The sequence below is a fragment of the Tupaia chinensis genome, unplaced genomic scaffold, assembly GCF_000334495.1.
Source record: "Tupaia chinensis unplaced genomic scaffold, TupChi_1.0 Scaffold000545_1, whole genome shotgun sequence".
Taxonomy (NCBI): domain Eukaryota; kingdom Metazoa; phylum Chordata; class Mammalia; order Scandentia; family Tupaiidae; genus Tupaia; species Tupaia belangeri.
The window spans coordinates 3733510-3741975 of record NW_006160057.1 but is presented as its reverse complement, the minus strand read 5'-3'; positions in this window follow the sequence as shown (position 1 = coordinate 3741975).

The following is an 8466-nucleotide window of genomic DNA, read 5'->3' as shown; positions in this document are numbered from 1 at the left end:
GAGGTCTCTGGGCGTCGGTGTTTCCGGCCGGCTATGATTTGGCTCCTCCTCCCTCCACCGCCTCCCCCACCCGCGGAGCCACCATCTTGACCTCGCCCGCCTGCCTCTGCCGTTGCTGCTGTTGCGAGGCCCCGAGGCTGCGCCCGCGGTCACGCGAGACCCCGGAACTCGCGTCGCTGCTTGCGTCATAATTCGGCGCTCCCCGTGGCGTCATCACGCACGGTGGGGCAAAACCACTCACGGCGTTGCCATGGTTCCCGCCACCTCCACTGACGCGCGGCTGTGGCTGGCTTGGCACCGCTTCCTCGCCCGCCTGGCGTCGGCTATAGAAAGACTGCCTGATTCCGCGGGCGGGACTTCTTAGCTGTTTTATTAGCGCATTAAACGTTCTATGAACATGGCTCAGAGCTGCTTGGAGGAAAAGCCAGAGGACGCTGCCCTTCAGCACCACCCCGCTCCACCCCACTCACTCCCGACCTGGAGGCCGGGTCTGAGAGGTGGCAGACGTTCCACCAGAAACACCTACGGTGCCGCCCGGGGTGCCAGTGGAGGCTTCGCTGGGCGCGTTTGGGGAGCAGCGTTCGTACGTGGAACTGGGCAAGGTGTAGGCACCGCCAAGGAAAACCCCTCCCCTCCCTTTGCACATCACCCTTCCTCCTTTCCACCCAGTTGGACACTTTTTTACTAATGGCAAGGGAGACTGACTTCAGGGCGGGAATCCAGGCCTTTGTCAGATTTCTCGTCATCTTTGAGGTAAGCAAGCATACCTGGACAGTCCCTTCCTTAAGGCGGGTGAGGTTTTCTTTTCTCACACTTGTCTGTCCATGGTAATTGGTGTGACCTACCTTTCTGTTTATTCACCAGCAAATGAGAGCATAAGTTAGGTCAGAGTCTGCACGATAGACTCATCTGTATTACATTAAGGGAGATAAAGTGGAACTCAAGAAGCCTGGCTTACTTGGGCTCCTAGCCCAAAGTACAATCTGCAGTCGTTTATGTAGGGGTTCTATGTGCGTGGACCTCCATCAGTTGGGATCTCTCCCCCTCCGCGGAGAAAGATAGTCACTATTCAAAGTCCTCCAAAATCCCTTTGGAGGTATGTGTAATAGAAGTATGGAATCCCACCCAAAGTGTTTTCTGCAGCCTCATTTCATCCCTGGCTAATAATCGCCATCTGTCTAATGCTGTGTGCTAGGCACTGTGCTAGAGTTTCTACATTTTACTTAAATCTTTCCATGAGCCCTATTTTGGTAGGTGTTATTAGTTTTTACTGAGCAGGAAACTGATGCTTAGATATATTTCCAAATCAGACAGTAGGTGAGTGACTAGTAATCTAAAGCTAATAGTCCAAACCAGAATCTTGATTCTCTGTGATTTCTCATGCTTTCCACAAAAATTTAAAATGTGTTTTGTTTTTGTTTTTCTATGGGGCGTGTGAACTCACCAGAAAGACAGAGATAGAAAGCTAGAAATCATCTTCCAGGGGAGATGGCCACTTCGCAATCCCTTCTCCTCCATTCTCCTCTATTTAAGCCGCCGGTTTGGGACTCAAACCGCGGTGGACTACATGGGAGTCCAGCGATGTAGCTGTTACGCCATCTGCTGGTCCCAAAAATGTATTTTTAGTACTTGGTATGGTATGTAATAAACAAATTTTAGGAATATTCATTGGAACCCCTATGTTACTACACTCAACACTTTGTAATGACTCAATTTATGGCTCAAGAGTACTGTGAAGATAGTTTATTAGTTTGGATTGTTATATGAGATTATTATTAAATAAGATCAATGTATATTAGAATATAAATGAATAAATTCAAATATGTTAATCTAGAGTAATGGTCAAGTATAATCTAAGGACTAATATGCTGCCCAGAGGAAAAGTACAGGTAATACTAAATTAAAAACATCTAACAAAGCAGAGAGCCAAGAGATGGATATAACATCCCACTGACAGATGGGAGGTTTAGAACCCTTCCTCAGGATGGAATCCTGTAGTCTAGGCTTCTGACAATTTCTCATTTCACATCTACACCCAAATGATTAGAATAAAAGCTTCAAGATAGAAGTCTTATTCCTGATATTCCAGTCTTTCAACACTAATCAACTAGCCAACCCATTTGCCACTTTGTCACGTGTTCTCACTTCAGCTATTCTCTTTCCACATGAAGTCAATGACCAAGAATACTGCCCTACATTCTGCCTTTTAGGAGGTTTCCTCTCACTGATGTCTTTTGTTTTGTTATTTTGTTTTTGCTATAGGGCACGTGCATTTACCAGAGAAAGAGAAAGTAAGAAATCATCCCCAACCCTCTGACCCGAGAATGGCCATGCCACAATCCCTTCTCCTCCAGTCTCCTTTAGGATTCAGGGCACACGTGCACACATACCTAGCATGATTTTCAAGCAGTCGGTCCAGGACTCAAACTGTGTAGCCAGGCATGTGGGATCCAGCACCTTAATCTCCATGCCACCTGCTGGCCTCTCACTGCTGTCTTTTGGGTCATTCATGAGTGGGGCTGTAGGGTAGCAGCAGTACGTTTTGATTTTTTGCAAGAAAATTCATCAGTCAACCTAGCTTGTGCTTTTTTCTACCCTGTCAGCTAGACATAAGAACCATCTGAGTGACCATATTTGTGAGCTAAGGGACAGACAGTAATAGAGTTACAGATACAAGGTGGGGGAAGTTTCACCACATGCCTGTGCCCCTTATTTCCTCTGGCCCTGGCTGTCATCAATTCCAGGTGAGATGAGTTAATTTGGTAGGTATGACAAAACCCAGCTCATGATGGCCAACTCTGGCTATGTGGTCACTTAACGTCCATGCGATGTTCAGTTCCTGCCAAGGCCCATCAACATGCATGGAGCTGATTTTTGAGATCCATGGTTCTCTGCTGCAGATGGCCTGGTCTGTTCTTGCTCTAGGACACTAGGGTTCTGCCTTGTGGTTCTCCCATTGGAACTTGCTATAATTTCTGTAATTGTTTTATCCCATATATTCTTTTACTACAGAATCTTTTGGATTGAATGGCCCATGCAACAGGGCTAATTTTACCATAGCCTGTATCTCCTTAGTCTTCACATGCTCTGGATACCACTGAAAACTAGAGCCTTCTATGTTATCCAGTTTATGAGTCAGAGCAGAAGTATTCTCAAATTCTGAATTTCCACAGAGGCTATGAGGCTTGGTGTGCTTTTTAGGCAGAAGAATAATTTCAGCAAAATGAGTAAGATGCTGTAATTTTCTTCATTGTGAAGGAAATATTTTTGCACTCAAGCAGACCACTGGGCCTTAGAAATTTCAGTTATGAAATGGATCATTAGGTCTTATTGAAGGATTACTTCTCATCCTCTGGTGAATAATCTAGCTACTTATTGTTTATCTAACCTAATTAGCACACCATCAAGGTAGTAGGTCAGTGTGACATTCTGTGGTATATTTAGATGGTCTAGATCTCTTTGGACTATATTATGATAGAGGGTGGGAGGTTAACCTAACACAAGGATAAGACTAAATATATATTGTTGTCTATTTTAAACTGTTTTTGGTCCACCATCTTCAGGACCCAATCCATATTTACTCTCATGACACCCATTTGTACATGTTGACTAGGTCCTGCATCTCCTTTGGCATGTATGTCCATTGTTGAAATTGCAAGTAAGCACACATGATGAGGGAAAAAGAACTGCAGGACAGCTGCTTCACGTTTTTGTGACACTGATTTTTTTTCTTACAAGTCTTTCTACTTTTATTTGACTTTAAGTTATGCATACATAAAGCTTTATTTTGCAAAAAATGAAAAATACTAAAAAGAAATTAGGACAATATGTCTACCTAATGCTAGTGTGCATGATATTAAAATTATTTTAGCCTCATATTCAGTCAACATTTTCTACTTACCCTTGATTCAGTGTTGACTTTAAAAAAGCTAGAGGTGGGACTGACAAGTGGCATGGAGGTTAAGGAGGCTGGACTCCCACATGGCTGACTGTGATTCAAATCCCAGAACTGGCAGTTTGCTTTCTCACTTTCCTTCTCTTTCTCTGTCTCTCTCTGGTCAACTTCAAAAAAATAAAATAAAATAAAGACAATGAATACATTAAAAAAAAAAAAAAAGCCAGAGGGTCAACTCAAACCCATATGGCCAACCTCACAACTTGGGACCCAGACCCAGAAGCTTGAGAAAGATGCTGGAAATGTTTCTCATGTTTAGGCCCAAAAGCCTGAAAGGCGGGAGAAACAGGGATGACCATGCCCCATGGAGAGTGCCTTCTCACTTTTCCTGTCTCTCCCTGATGAGTACACATGCTCTCTGGCAAATTAAAAAAAGAAAGAAAAAAGATGGGACCAGCAGATGGTATATGGTTATGTCGCTGGACTACCAAGTAGTTGACCGCAGTTCGAGTCCCAGACCCTGTGGCTTGAAACTCACACCAGGTGCATGTGTGTGTGTGTGCCCAAAGTCCTGAGAGCAGAACGGAGAAGGGACTGTAGCATGGCCATCCACCCTAGGGAGTGACATCTCACTTTCTGACTCTGTCTCTCCAGTGAGCGCACATTGCCTTGTAGCAAAAACCTCTAAAAAAAGAACTTAGGGGGAAAAATAGCCCAAGAGAGCCAGTCCCGTGGCCTGGTGGTTAGGGAAACTAGAGTCTGCATGATTGAGGGACAAGCAGTTGGTGTAATGGCTATGTTGCTGGACTCCCATGTAGTCAACTGCAGGTCTAGTCCCAGACCTGGTGGTTTAAACTCACACCATGCATGTGTGCATGCGTGCCTAAGATCCCAAGAGGGGAGTGGAGGAGAAGGGATTGCAGCATGGTCATCCCCCTGGGGGGTGATTTCTCGCTTTCTATCTTTCTGTCTCTCTCTCTTTGTGGCGAGCGCACATGACCTATAGCAAAACAAAAACAAAAACAAAAACAAAACCTCTCCAAAAAAAGAAAAGATTCTACATGATCGACTGTACAGTTCAAATCTGATGCCAACAGCTTGAAAAACATACTGGGCATATGTGTGTGCATGCCCAAAATTATAACAAAATGGAGAAATACAGGAGAAGGGATTATAGTCTGAATATAGTCTCTCTGGCAAGTGCATATTCCTGCTAGTTAGCTAGAAATTAGGAGCATATGCTAATAGGTAGATAGATAGCCACAGAGACAAGTACCTATTCTGACAGTATTTCTAGTCTCTCTGAAACATTGTGTACTTAATGATCAAATAACCTCCCAGGCTATTAGCATCTCTGATCAGAAAAAAAAAAAGTCATTATATTTACGGTTAATATTTTAATATTTACCTTATACTATAGGTAAGCATTTAAACATAATTGTAAGAAATTCTTATGTGTTTAATATGTTCAAATGTTGTGTCAACTAAAGTTTATATATATGTTATTACTAGAGTGAATTTCTTCAATGATTGTGAAAGCTAGTAAATTTGTGTAAAATAATTATTATAAACTTCTTAATCATTAAAAAACTTGGGTAATATATATAAAGCAACTGATTTCAAGGCACTGGACACAGACAGTGAAGGAGAGTGATCCATAAGAGATACAAAGCAAACAAGATTAACCTTATAATTGCCCCAACATACTAATACCTAGAGAAGACTTCCAGACTGTGGCATGGGGAAGGAGAACACAAGTGGAACCCAGCAGAACCTGAGGAGAGGAGATGAAACTCGGAGTCTTGGGAACCCAAGGCAACTGGAGTTCACAGTAGACTATTAGAGTTGAGAGAGCTATACAGAAAGAATCAGAGTGATCTGCTGACCATTCCCTAAAGTATTCAGCAAAGTAATAATCAGCACATGCATGAAAGGAAATTATCAAAGGCCATGAACAGAACCATCAGAAAGGATTAGGGAAATAATAGTCAGAGATCACACAGAGTGATGAGTAATCCCTTTTCTTACCAAGTGTGGAAATAATAATACACAAGGTATCAGTTAGAGTACTAAGAAAGGTCTTGCTTTAATAGTGGGGAAAATTAATCTTTGACTAAATCCTCTGGTACTGCCTAATAAAGCTTAAAAGCACAACCCGAAAGCATCAAACTGTGTCTAAATAATTTAACAACATTCCAAAACAATTATTAAAATGTTTTTAGAGGAAGGAAAATAACTACAAGGTAAAAATTCAGTGGTTGGTATCCAATCAAAAAATACCAGGTATGCAAATAAAGAGAAAAATACAACCCATAATAAAGAGGAAAAATAGTTACATCAGAACGGACCCAGAAATTATACAGGTGATGGGATCAGTAGACAAAGACATTAAAAGTTATTATAACTGTATCCATATGTTCAAGAAACCAGAGAAAGGACTAAAGATGTTAAATAGTGACAAAGAAAATATTAAAAGACCCATATCAAACCTATATAAATGAAGGACCAGCAGATGGCATAATGGTTACATTGCTTTACTCCCATGCAGCCAACTGCAGTTTGATTCCTGGACCCCACAGCTTAAAACCTACGCCAGGCATGTGTACATGCACGCCCAAAATCCCAAGAGGAGAATGGAGAAGGAATTGCAATGTTGCCATCCCTTCTAGGGAGTAATTTCTCACGTTCTGTCTTTGTCTCTGTCTCTCCAGTGAGCACATGTGCCCTAGAGCAAAAACCTTAAAAAAAACTATATAAATGAAAACCCCAATGTCTGAGATGAAAAACACACTGGATGATATTAATGGCAGATTGGACATTATATAATAAGATTAGTAAACTTGAAGACTTAGCAACAGAAAATCTGAAAAAAAAAAACAAATACATATATATAAGACACACATTAAAAAAAAAAAACAAAATAGAGCATAAGCAAAAGGTAGAGTGACCAACCAGCCAAGTGTATGTATAATTGAAGTCCCTGAAAAAGAATGGCAAAGCAAAAGATTATTTCAACAAATATGGTCAGAGATTTTTCAATTTGATGAGAACTACACACCAGAGAACTCCAAGCACAAGGGGCATGAAGAAAATCACATCAAGAGGAGATAGATACCAAACTTGAGCTGTGAAATATTGCTTTCCTTGACTATAAATGAAGATTTTTTGCTTAGACTTCTCCCTTCAGATTAATTTTTAGAAAGGTACAAACCCAGACTCATCCTGAGATGGATACTGCACTTGAGTTGTTAAATATTGCTTTCCTTGACTAAAAATGAAGATTTTCTGCTGGGACTTCCTCCAGATTAATTTCTATGCACTAAGTGTCTAGACAGGTCCAAGTGAACAGGATCCAAATATCTGACTATGATTAGAGTCAGAATATTCCTCTATTCCCACTGAATCTGATGTACAAAGAGTGAAAATGGAACGGAAGAGAGATTGCACATCACCTACTCCTGCATGCCTCTGAACACTCAGATTGAACTTCAAGAATTAGGAAGAAACACACCATCCATCAGATGACTAGAAATCACCACATGGTCACAAAAAGATACCACAAGAAAATACCTCTCCTTCAAGGGAAAAAAATAACTCCTCTTCATCCTCAGACAGTACAATGAAACTCATAGAAATATCAGATAAAGAACTTAGATTATTTATAGTGACAAAGCTAACAGAGATGGAAGAAGAAGAGAGACAATGAACTACAGAAGAGGCAGGAGAAAGGAGTTGATGAGTTCTAAGAGGTGAGGAAATTCTTGCAAGATCTAAAAGAGGAAATACACCCTATGAAAAAGAATCAAATGGACCTGTTAGAGATGAAGGCTACAGGAAGTCAAAACCTCCCTTGAAAATATTAAAAGCAGACTAGATGATATAGAAAATCAAATCTCAGATATAGAAGGTAAAATCGCTGGCCTAGAAAAATCCACCATGACGACTGAGAAAATTGCCCCCCAAAATGAGAATAATATATGAGAAATCCTAGATACTATCAAACATCCAAACATCTGGATAACTGGTATTCCAGAAGGCAAAGAGACTCATAAGGACATTGATAATCTACTCCATGAAATCCTGGAAGAAAACTTTCCAAACATAGAGAAGGATTCAAAGATCCAGTCCCAAGAAATACAAAGGACCCCAAATAGAATCAACCCAAGAAAATCTTCTCCAAGACATATAGCCAGATTGACCAAAACAGACAAAGATAAGATACTAAAATTGGAAAGAAAGAGACATCAAGTTACTTACAAAGGATATCCCATCAGGCTAACAGCAGACCTCTCATCAGAAACAATGAGTGAGGAAAGAATGGGAAAATATATTCAAAGGGTTATGGGAAAAGCAATTTCAACCAAGAATACTGTATCTGGCAAAATTATCCTTCATATGGGAAGAAAAGACAGGACATTCTCAGATAAATAAAACCTGAAAGAATTTAACAACACCAGACTCAGATCTCCAAGAATTTCTCAAGGGAGTGCTATACCATGAAAATTAAATACAGACACACTGAAATAAGAGTTCCAAAACTAAGAAAATGGCCAACTTAATTGTAAGGACAA